Raw genomic sequence first — 9,225 nt, 5'->3', positions numbered from 1 at the left:
TTGGTAATGAATAGCAGTATGGAAGTTTAAGCTGAATAAACCCTTTCCTCCCCAACTTGCTTCTTGGTCATGATGTTTGTGCAGGAATAGAAACCCTGACTAAGACAATGCACCACTGTTGTTGCATCTATAACCTTTACTTTCATCAATATCTAATTTATTTTTCATAATTTTTGGATTTAAAATTTCATACAGTAAATTACATACATGTAATATATAAAATATATCTCGGCAGTAAAGCATTTGTTTTCCATGGAGATACCTGACGTTCAATCCGTAGAGCTGCAAAAATATGTAAGTAAATAAATAAATGAATGAATAAATAAATAAATAAATAAATCATAAAATTTGGTAAGATTTCACTTGTAAAATCATGACCCCAAACAGCAGCAATAGCACATATTTTTAAAGTACAGGTGGAAACACAATAGTTACTTGGGAACCACTTTTCGAGAAACTGGTTAAGAGACAAATAGGAATAGCATTGGAAGGTCATTTTCTTCCCTTCTCTAGTAGTTTAGTAGAGGGCTGGGTGCTCTGGACTGAGCTATCTGTGGAAAGACAAGGTCTTTGGTTAATATCAGCATTGCCAGCAGAGGAGACTTTTCCTAGGCTCCTTTGTATGCAGACGTTGATCTTGAGCATACACAATCCCGAGCATTGTTCTTGGTTTGGGAGATCATTGATACATTTTTTTTTTTTTTTTTTTGTTACTCAGAGAAAACTATGCAGTGCCTAGCCAAATTTCCTGGGGTGGAGTTAAAGCTCTTTTTTTTTTTTTTTCTTAGAGTGCCCACAGTGGTACATTAACCTCCTAAGTAGACAAGCTCCTCTTTGCTGGAATCTTGTATACAGCTCATATAGAAGATCTGTGACCAACCTACAGAACAAGGAGAGTTCAGGAGACGGCCTGCACTACTGCTTTTTGGCTTGCTTGTAAGTGCCCCACCCCACAATGAATTCTAAGCTATACTTGTATTCTGTGGTATGGTCAAAGTGGACTCCCCAAGTAAGAGCCAAATAGTGGGGAACAAAGACATAGACACTGAGAGGCATAGAGACAGAGAGGTCACTGGTGTCATAGAGACTGGGGGAAAAAAGAGGCCAAGGGCCATAGAGACAAAGGAGCATTAGAGACAGGGGGAACAGAGATGCAGAGAGGTTTAAAGACAGAGGCTTGGCCGATCCCAGTAATAGAGAGGCCAAGGGGCAAAGAGGCTGAACTCCATAGGGACACAGAAGTTGAGAGGTCCCATGATGGTGAGGGCCACAGAGATATAGGGACAGAAGGGCTGAGAAGCATAGAGTCTCGGGGACAGAGTTGCAGAGGGGCTTAGAGACAGAGGCTGGGAGATGCAGAGGGACAGGGAAGCCAGGGGGCATAGAGATTGAGCTGTATAGAGACAGAGAGACTACGGAGGTCATAGAAGATGAACTGCATGGAAAGGCCACAAGGGGCATAGAAGCTGGGTTCCACAGAGAGTGTGTGGGTGTGTGATAGAGGCTTGGCTGTATAAAGACAGGCCATGGGGAAGGGGGCATAGAGGTTGGGCTGAATAGAGAGTCCAACCGGAGCAGGAAGACTGAGTTGCATACAGAGAGGGGTTAGGGGTTGGGGAAGCATAGAAGCAGAGGAAAAGAGAGGTCTACAGCCATAGAGACAATGGGGCATAGAGAGAGGGTCAGAGATGCATAGGCTACAGAGATGTAGGTACAGAGGCTGAGGGGCACAGAGGCTGAGGGGCACAGAGGCTGAGGGGCACAGAGGCTGGAGTGCATAAAGACCATAAAGTCAGGCTATGGGGGACATAGAGGCTGAAGGAAAGAAAGGCCTAGGGGCAGGGCGGGATTGACTACAGAAATATAGGTACAGAGGTTGAGTGGCATAGAAGCTGGGCTGTATTGAGACAGAGAGGCCACAGGGGGCATAAAAGCCAAGCTGCATAGATACAGAGAGGCAAGGGAAGGGGGGCATAGAGGCTGGGCTGCATAGAGCCAGAGAGGCCATAGGGGCATAGAAGCCAAGCTGCATAGCAATAGAGAGGCTCCGGGGGCCACAGAGGGTGGGCTATATAAAGACAGAGAGGTTACTGGGGGTATAGGGCATAGAGGCTGGGCTCTATACAAAGAGACCAAGGAGGGGGGCATAGAGTCCAAGCTACATAGAGACAGAGAGGTGGGGTAGGGCTTGGCCATAGAATCCAAGCTGTTGAGCGACAGAGAGGCCACGGTGAGGGGCCTAGTGACTGGGCATTATAGAGACAGAGGCAAAGGGGAGGGCATAGATAGAGGCTGAGTTGCATAGAGACAGAAAACGGGGTTGGGGTTGGGGTTGGGGTTGGGGCATGGGCATACAGGCTGAAGCAAAGAGATGCCAAAGGCCATAGAGACAAAGGAACATAGAGGGATAGAGAGAGGGACAGAGATGCAGAGAGCCACAGAGATCAAGGATCCGTGAGGCCGAAGGCCAGACAGCCACAAAGAGATAAGGACAGAGAGGGTGAAGGAGTTTCAGCAACAGAAAGGCTGAGGGACAGACAGGCTGAGAGGCATAGAGGCTGAGTTACATACAGATTGGCCTTAGTGGGCACAGAAACTGGGATGTATAGATATAGAGAGACAAAGGGGAGGGCATAGAGGCTGAGTTGCACAGAGATGGAGAGACCACGGGAGGGAGGGGAGCATAGAGGCTGAATCAAAGAGAGGTCAAGGGCTATAGAAAACAATGGAACAGAGGGATAGTAGAGAGAGGGACAGAGATGCAGAGGGCCACCAGGTTCTAGGGACAGAGAGGATAAGGAGCATAGTCTCAGCAAGAGAAAGGCTGAGGGGCACAGATGTCAGAGACCATACCGTGAGAAAGCGAGCCCTTCACAATCTCCCACCCTGACAAGCCAAATGGTCTCATGCTAGGAGCCAGTTGTCACTCCCTCCTCCCTGTTCCCTTCCTGGCACCTGAGGCTGTAAAAGCTGAATTATAGTCCCCTCTTCCCTATCTCTTCCTGACTCTCATGACTTCCAAGGACATGAGTTACGCCTAAGTCCGGCCTGACACCCCAAGGCTGCTAAGAGGATCTATGTTCTGGAGATAAGACACAGAGTGCCCGCCGCCTGGAGCCTGACTTTGGCCCTCATGTCAGCAGATACCCACTTCTTTGTTCTTTGTTAAATTCCCCCTCGACCCCCCCTATTCCTCTCGATGTATGCTTTAAAACCAGGTGTCTCAGCCTAATAAATGGAGACCTTGATAGGACCCTCTACTTGGTCTCCAGCTCCTTTTTCTCTTCCTCCCATTTTTTTCCAGGTTTGCGGTCCCACTCACACCCACGAATAACTGAATCTTGCAGGACTGGACACACAGAGACATAGATGCTGAGCTATATAGAAACAGCGAGACCACGGAGGTCATCGATGAACTGCATAGAGACCACAGGGGCATAGAAGCTGGGCTCCACAGAGAAAAGAGGCCACAGGGGTGGGGTGGGAGGGGGATAGGGGCTCTAATAGAGCCCAAGCTCCTTGGAGACAGAGTGGCCAGAGGGGAGTATGGAGGCCAAGATGCATAGAGACAGAGAGGCAGGGGAGGGGGCATAGAGGTTGGGCTGCATAGACACAGAGAGGCCATGGGGTGGGGGGGAATAGAGGTTGTGGAAAAGAGAGGCCTAGGGCCAAGATGACAAAGGGTCATATAGAGAAGGACAGAGATGCAAAGGCTACACAAACGTAGGTAAAGAGGCTGAGTGGCATAGAGGCTGAGCTGTATGGAGACAAGAGGACACTAGGGGCATAGATCCTGGGCTGCATAGAGATAGACAGTCCATGGGGGTTATAGAAGCCAAGCTGTGTAGAGAGAGGCCCCAGGGTCCATAGACGCTGGGCTGTATATAAATACAGAGGCCATAGGGAGTGCATAAAGGCTGGGCTCTATATAAACAGAGGCTTTGCTGTGTAGAATCAGGACCTACGGAGGGGACATAGAGGCTGAGCTGCATAGAGATAGAGAGGCTCCAAGGGGCAATAGAGGCTGGGCTGTATAGAGACAGAGAGGCGTGGGGGGTAGAGGGTGAGTTCTGTACATAAAGAGGCCAAGAAGGGTGGGATAGAGTCCAAGCTTCATGGAGACAGAGAGGCTAGAGGTGAGCATAGAGGGCAAGCTGCACAGAGACGGAGAAGCAGGGAAGGGGCATAGAGATTGGACTGCATAGACAGAGAGGACACAGGAGTGGGGGGCGGGGCATAGAGGCTTCGGGAGAGACCAAACACCCTAGAGACAAAGGGACATAGAGTGAGGAACATAGATGCTTAGGTTACAGAGGCTGGGGGGTATAAAGGCTGGGCTGTATTGAGACTGGGAGGCCATAGGGGAGTAGAGACCAAGCTGCATAGACAGAGAGATCATGGGTGGTAGACATAGAGATTGGGCTGTATCCAGACAGAAAGGGGAAGAGGAGGGCATAGAGGACTTGTTGCATAGATACAGGGAGGCGGGGGTGGGGGTGGGGGTGGGGGAGGGCGTGGGCATACAGGCTTAGGCAAAGATGCTAAGAGCAGCCGGGCGTGGTGGCTCGGTGGATTTCTGAGTTCGAGGCCAGCCTGGTCTACAGAGTGAGTTCCAGAACAGCCAGGGCTACATAGAGAAACCCTGTCTCGAAAAACAAACAAACAAACAAACAAACAAACAAAATGCCAAGAGCAATAGTGAAAAAGGAGCCAAGAGAGATACAGGGACAGAGAGACTGAGGGGCATAGAGTCTCAGCAACATAATTGCTAAGGATCAGATGGCAGAGGGTCATAGAGGCTTAGCTGTATAGAGCAAGAGAGGACACAGGGGGCACAGAGTCCAAACTGTATAGAGACAGAGGCCACGGTGGGTTGGGGGGCCTGGGAGGCCGAGTACCCCCTGCATAGGGACAGAGAAGCAAGGGAGGGGGGAGCATAAAGGCTGGGCTGCACAGAGAACAGAGAGGCCATGGGGGTCATAGAAGCCAAGCTGCATAGAGATAGAGAGGCTCCAGGGGGCCACAGAGGCTGAGCTGTATATAGACAGAGAGGCCACCAGGGAGGGGGCCATAGAGGCTGGGCTCTGTACAGACAGAGAGGTGGGGGGGGGTTGTTGTGTTTGTAAAAAGGTAAAGAGGTGGGGGATATGTTCTATGGAGGTGTGTGGTAAGTATGGGGGTGCCATGGTGGGCCCATGCTGAGGTATCCCTCCTTTCCCTCCCCCCCCCCACCAGCCACATGACAGTATAGACTAGAGTTTATAAGAGGGTAGTAGAGGCAGAAAAAGAGAGAGTAGAGGAATAGAGGCTGGCCATGAGCACGTGGAGAAAGAAGGGGTTGGAATGAGACAGAGCAAGAGAGCTAGGAGGGGGCAAGCTGCCCTTTTATAGTGAGGCATGCCTGGCTGTTGCTAGGTAACTGTGGGGGCGGAGCCTAGGCAAAATGCTAAGGAAGGGTAGAGAGATTGGATAGCATAGAGACAGGCCAAGGGGATGGGGAGGTGCATAGAGGCCGGGCTGCATAGAGATAGAGAGGCCACGTGGGGTGCATAGAGGCTGAGGGAAAGAGAGGCGGAGGGCCATAGAGACAATGGGGGGCATAGAGATAGAAGGACAGAGTTGTATGGGGCTACAGAGATGTTGGGACTGAAAGACTGAGGGGCATAGAGGCTGCGCTGTATAGCGTCTGAGCATCCACGGGGACCATGGAGCCGGAGCTAGCTACATAGACACAGGCCACAGGGGGCGCAGAGGCTGGGCTGGAGAGAGAGAAAGGCCACGATGTGTGTGTTGGGGGCGCGCAGATCTCCAGCGGCCTATGCCCTATAGGCAGAGGGGCGAGGGAGGACGGGGCGCAGAGGCTGGGCTGCATAGCGACAGAGAGGCCGGGGCGGGGGAGCCGGGACTTAGTGGCGGAAGGAAAGAGAGGTCTAGGGGCATAGAGCGGGGGACAGAGATGCCTAGGCTACAGAGATGTAGGTCCAGAGGCCGAGGGGCATAGAGGCTGGAGTGTAAAGAGCCAGAGAGGCCCTGGTGGTCATAGAAGCCCAGCTGCATAGAGATAGAGAGGCTCGGGGGTGGGGGACATGGAGGCTGGGCTGTGTAGAGATAGAGAGGCCAGAGGGGGAGCATAGAGGCGGAGCTTCATAGAGACAGAGGCGGTGGGGGGTATAGAGTTTAGGTTACTTAGAGACAGAGCGTCCACGGTGGGGTGGGCGTGGCTTAGAGGCCTGGCTGTATAGAGAGTGGCCACGTGGGGTGCATAGAGGCTGAGGGAGAGGCCGAGGGCCATAGTGCTACAGAGATGTTGGGACACAGAGGCTGAGGGTCTTAGAGGTTGTGCTGTATAGCGTCTGAGACTCCACAGGGACCATAGAGCCCAAGCTCCATGGCGACATAGAGGCCGAGCCTGCATAGAGACAGAGGGGCGGGGAACGGGGCATAGAGGCCAGACTGCTTAAAGACAGAGAGGCCGCGGGGGCGGGGGATAGAGACTGAGGGAAAGAGAGGCCGAGGGCCTTAGTGACGATGGGACATAAAGAGTGACAGAGATTCATTGGGCTACAGAAATGTTGGGACAGAGAGGCTGAGGGGCATAGTAGCTGCGCTGTATAGAGTCAAGAGTCCACGGGGTCGGGGCTATGGTCATAGAGCCCAAGCTACATAGACACAGAGTGGTCACGGGGCGTATAGAAGCTGAGCTGAATAGACACACGGGCCTCAGAGGACATAGAGCCTCGGTGGTAGAGACATAGAGGCCAAGGTATATAAGGACAGAGAAGGCTTGGAGTGGCGAGCGCATAGAGGCTGAGGGAAAGAGTCCGAGGGCCATAGAAACAATGGTGAATAGAGAGGGGCAGAGATGCAGAGAGCCTCAGATATAGGAACATAGATACTAAGGGGCATAGAGTCTCAGCAACACAGAAGCCACGAGGGGCATAGAGGCTGAGCTGCCTAGAGACACAGAGGCCATTGGTGGGGACGGGGACATAGAAGCTAACTTCCTAGACACAGAGATTCCAAGGTATAGAGGCCAAGATTCTTAGAGACACCAAGGGGCTTAAAGGCCAACGGAGGGGCTATAGAAGCTGAGGAAAAGATAGCCCGAGGGCCATAGAAACACAGGAACATAGAAATAGGGGGACAGAGAGGACACAGGGGAATAGAGGCTGAGCTGCATAGAGAGACTGTCCATGGGAAGGGTCGTAGAGGCCAAGGGGCCTAGACACAGAGACTCCACTGGACATAGAAGCTGACCCGTATAAAGACGGAGATGCTGCGGGGGTAGGGGGGCATAGAGGCTGAGTGAAAGAGATGCTGAGGGCCATAGAGATACAGAGGGCCACAGAGAGGTTGAGGGGCATACAGGCCAAGCTGCATAGAGATAGAGTGGCCACGGGGGTTGGGGAGGTGGCATAGAGGCTGAGGGAAAGAGAGCCCGAGGGCCATAAAGAAATAGGAACAGAGACTGACAGGCAGAGGGGCATAGAGGCTGAGCTGAATAAAGACAGAGATTCCACTGAGGACATAGAGGCTGAACTGCTTAGAGTCAGACAGGCCATAGTGGGGTGGGGGTGGGGGATAGAGGCTTAACTGTATAGAGACAGGCCATGGGGGACACAGGCTGACCTTCATAGAAACAGAGGGGCCATGGGGGGACATAAAGATAGAGGGACAGAGAGGTTGAAGGGCATAGAGTCTCAGGGATGCAGTGCGGCTTAGAGACCGCGGCTAGTAGATGTGGAGGGACAGAGAGCCCAAGAGGCATATAGTCTGAGCTGTATAGAGACAAGAGAGGCCGAGGGGCATGGAGGCTGAGAGGCATAGAGACAGGGTAGAAGGGGCAGGTGCAGAGGGGTTTAGAGACAGCAGCTGAGGATAGGAGAGGCTGAGGGACAGAAAAGCTGTGGGACATGGAGGTTCATGGACAGAGATGCAGAACAACCTAGAGAGACAGGCTAGGAGAGGCTGAGGGAAAGAGGCCAAGGGGCATAGTGGCTAATGGATGTCGACATGTAAGAGTTGGAGGGCTGGAGAGGCTGTTGGGCATAGACACAGAGGGACAAAGAGGTCTCAGGGCATAGAGGCAGAGATGCACAGAGGGTTAAGCACATACAGACAGAGGCCAAGGGGCATAAGGCTGAGGGACAGAGAAGCAGAGGGTAGGAGAGGATGTGGGCCATAGAGGTGGAGAGGCTGAAAATCAGAAGCACAAGGACAGAGGTAGAGGCAGAGAAGGGGGCTAGAGGGCAGAGACTTGGAGAAGAGACAGAAGCAGAGGAGCAAAGGAAGAAATGTAGGGGGAGACAGGCTAAGGGGTAGAAAGGCAGAGGAGTGGCGGCTCAGGCCTGGATACAGAGGCAGAAGCAGAGGTTGAGAGGCAGTGAGCCACACAGGCCAATTCAGAGTGAAGTAGAGATAGAAAGGCAGAAGCTGAAATACACAGAGGCAAGAAAGCCAGGAAGCAGGGGTAGAGGGGCAGAGAGGCAAGGTAAGAAATGAAGATGCCCAGAACTCCAGAGGCAGAGAGGCTGTCGAAAGAGGCAAAGAGGCGAAAGAAGAGCTAAAGCCTAGTTAGAGAGGCAGAAAACTGCAAAGGGAGAGTGTTGGGAGACAGGCTGATACAAGGCTTTCTCTGGGGCCCCAACGAATGGAAAAAGGGAACATTAGTTCTGTGTCCTTGATCAGGTGCAGTCTGGGCCTGGGGGCAGGGCCTCGGAGGAGTCAGAGTTGCAGTTTCTGGGATCTGGGCTGCGGCTATCAGTCCTCCATCCTGGTGCTGTGTGTGAAGCATTCCGTGTTCTCTTTGCCATCATTGTATCATTTAGCTTTCTGCTGACCTTGACTATCCTTCTCTCCTGCCAACAGTAAGTACTAAGCTGTGTGGCTTAAGAAACTGGCTTGAGCAAGACCTCCTGATCCCAAACGTTCCTGTCTTCTTCATCTTCTGCTGCTTCTCTCTAGGCCCTGTCACAAAGAATGACCCATTGGCCCAACCCAATTGGCACCTGAACAGGGACCAGAGTAAGGAGAAAAGGGTAAGCATGACTGTAATATATAGATAAATAAGAGAAGTCCAGCGGGGGGGGGGGGGGGGGGGGGGGGGGGGTGAAGGCGGGGGTGGTGGGGGCAGGAGTGAAATATGGGGCCAGAAAGAGCCTGAAGAACACTTCCTTTGTCTACAGGTGTTTCATTGACCTCTTCTGCATTGTTGTTCTTGTAATT

At 52.2% G+C, this 9,225-nt stretch overlaps 1 long non-coding RNA gene across 1 annotated transcript in view; it reads left to right on the top strand.

Annotated features, from left to right (window-relative positions):
- Positions 1-8,694: 8,694 nt before the first annotated feature.
- Positions 8,695-9,225, top strand: part of LOC110287243 — a 4,449-nt gene continuing 3,918 nt past the window's right edge. The window contains exons 1-2 of the long non-coding RNA XR_002377192.2: positions 8,695-8,867; positions 8,965-9,038. This is a non-coding gene — a long non-coding RNA (uncharacterized LOC110287243). The remainder of the gene's footprint in view (positions 8,868-8,964; positions 9,039-9,225) is intronic.

The sequence above is a fragment of the Mus caroli genome, chromosome X (assembly GCF_900094665.2).
Source record: "Mus caroli chromosome X, CAROLI_EIJ_v1.1, whole genome shotgun sequence".
Classification (NCBI taxonomy): Eukaryota; Metazoa; Chordata; class Mammalia; order Rodentia; family Muridae; genus Mus; species Mus caroli.
This window is presented reverse-complemented; position numbering and strand designations above follow the sequence as displayed.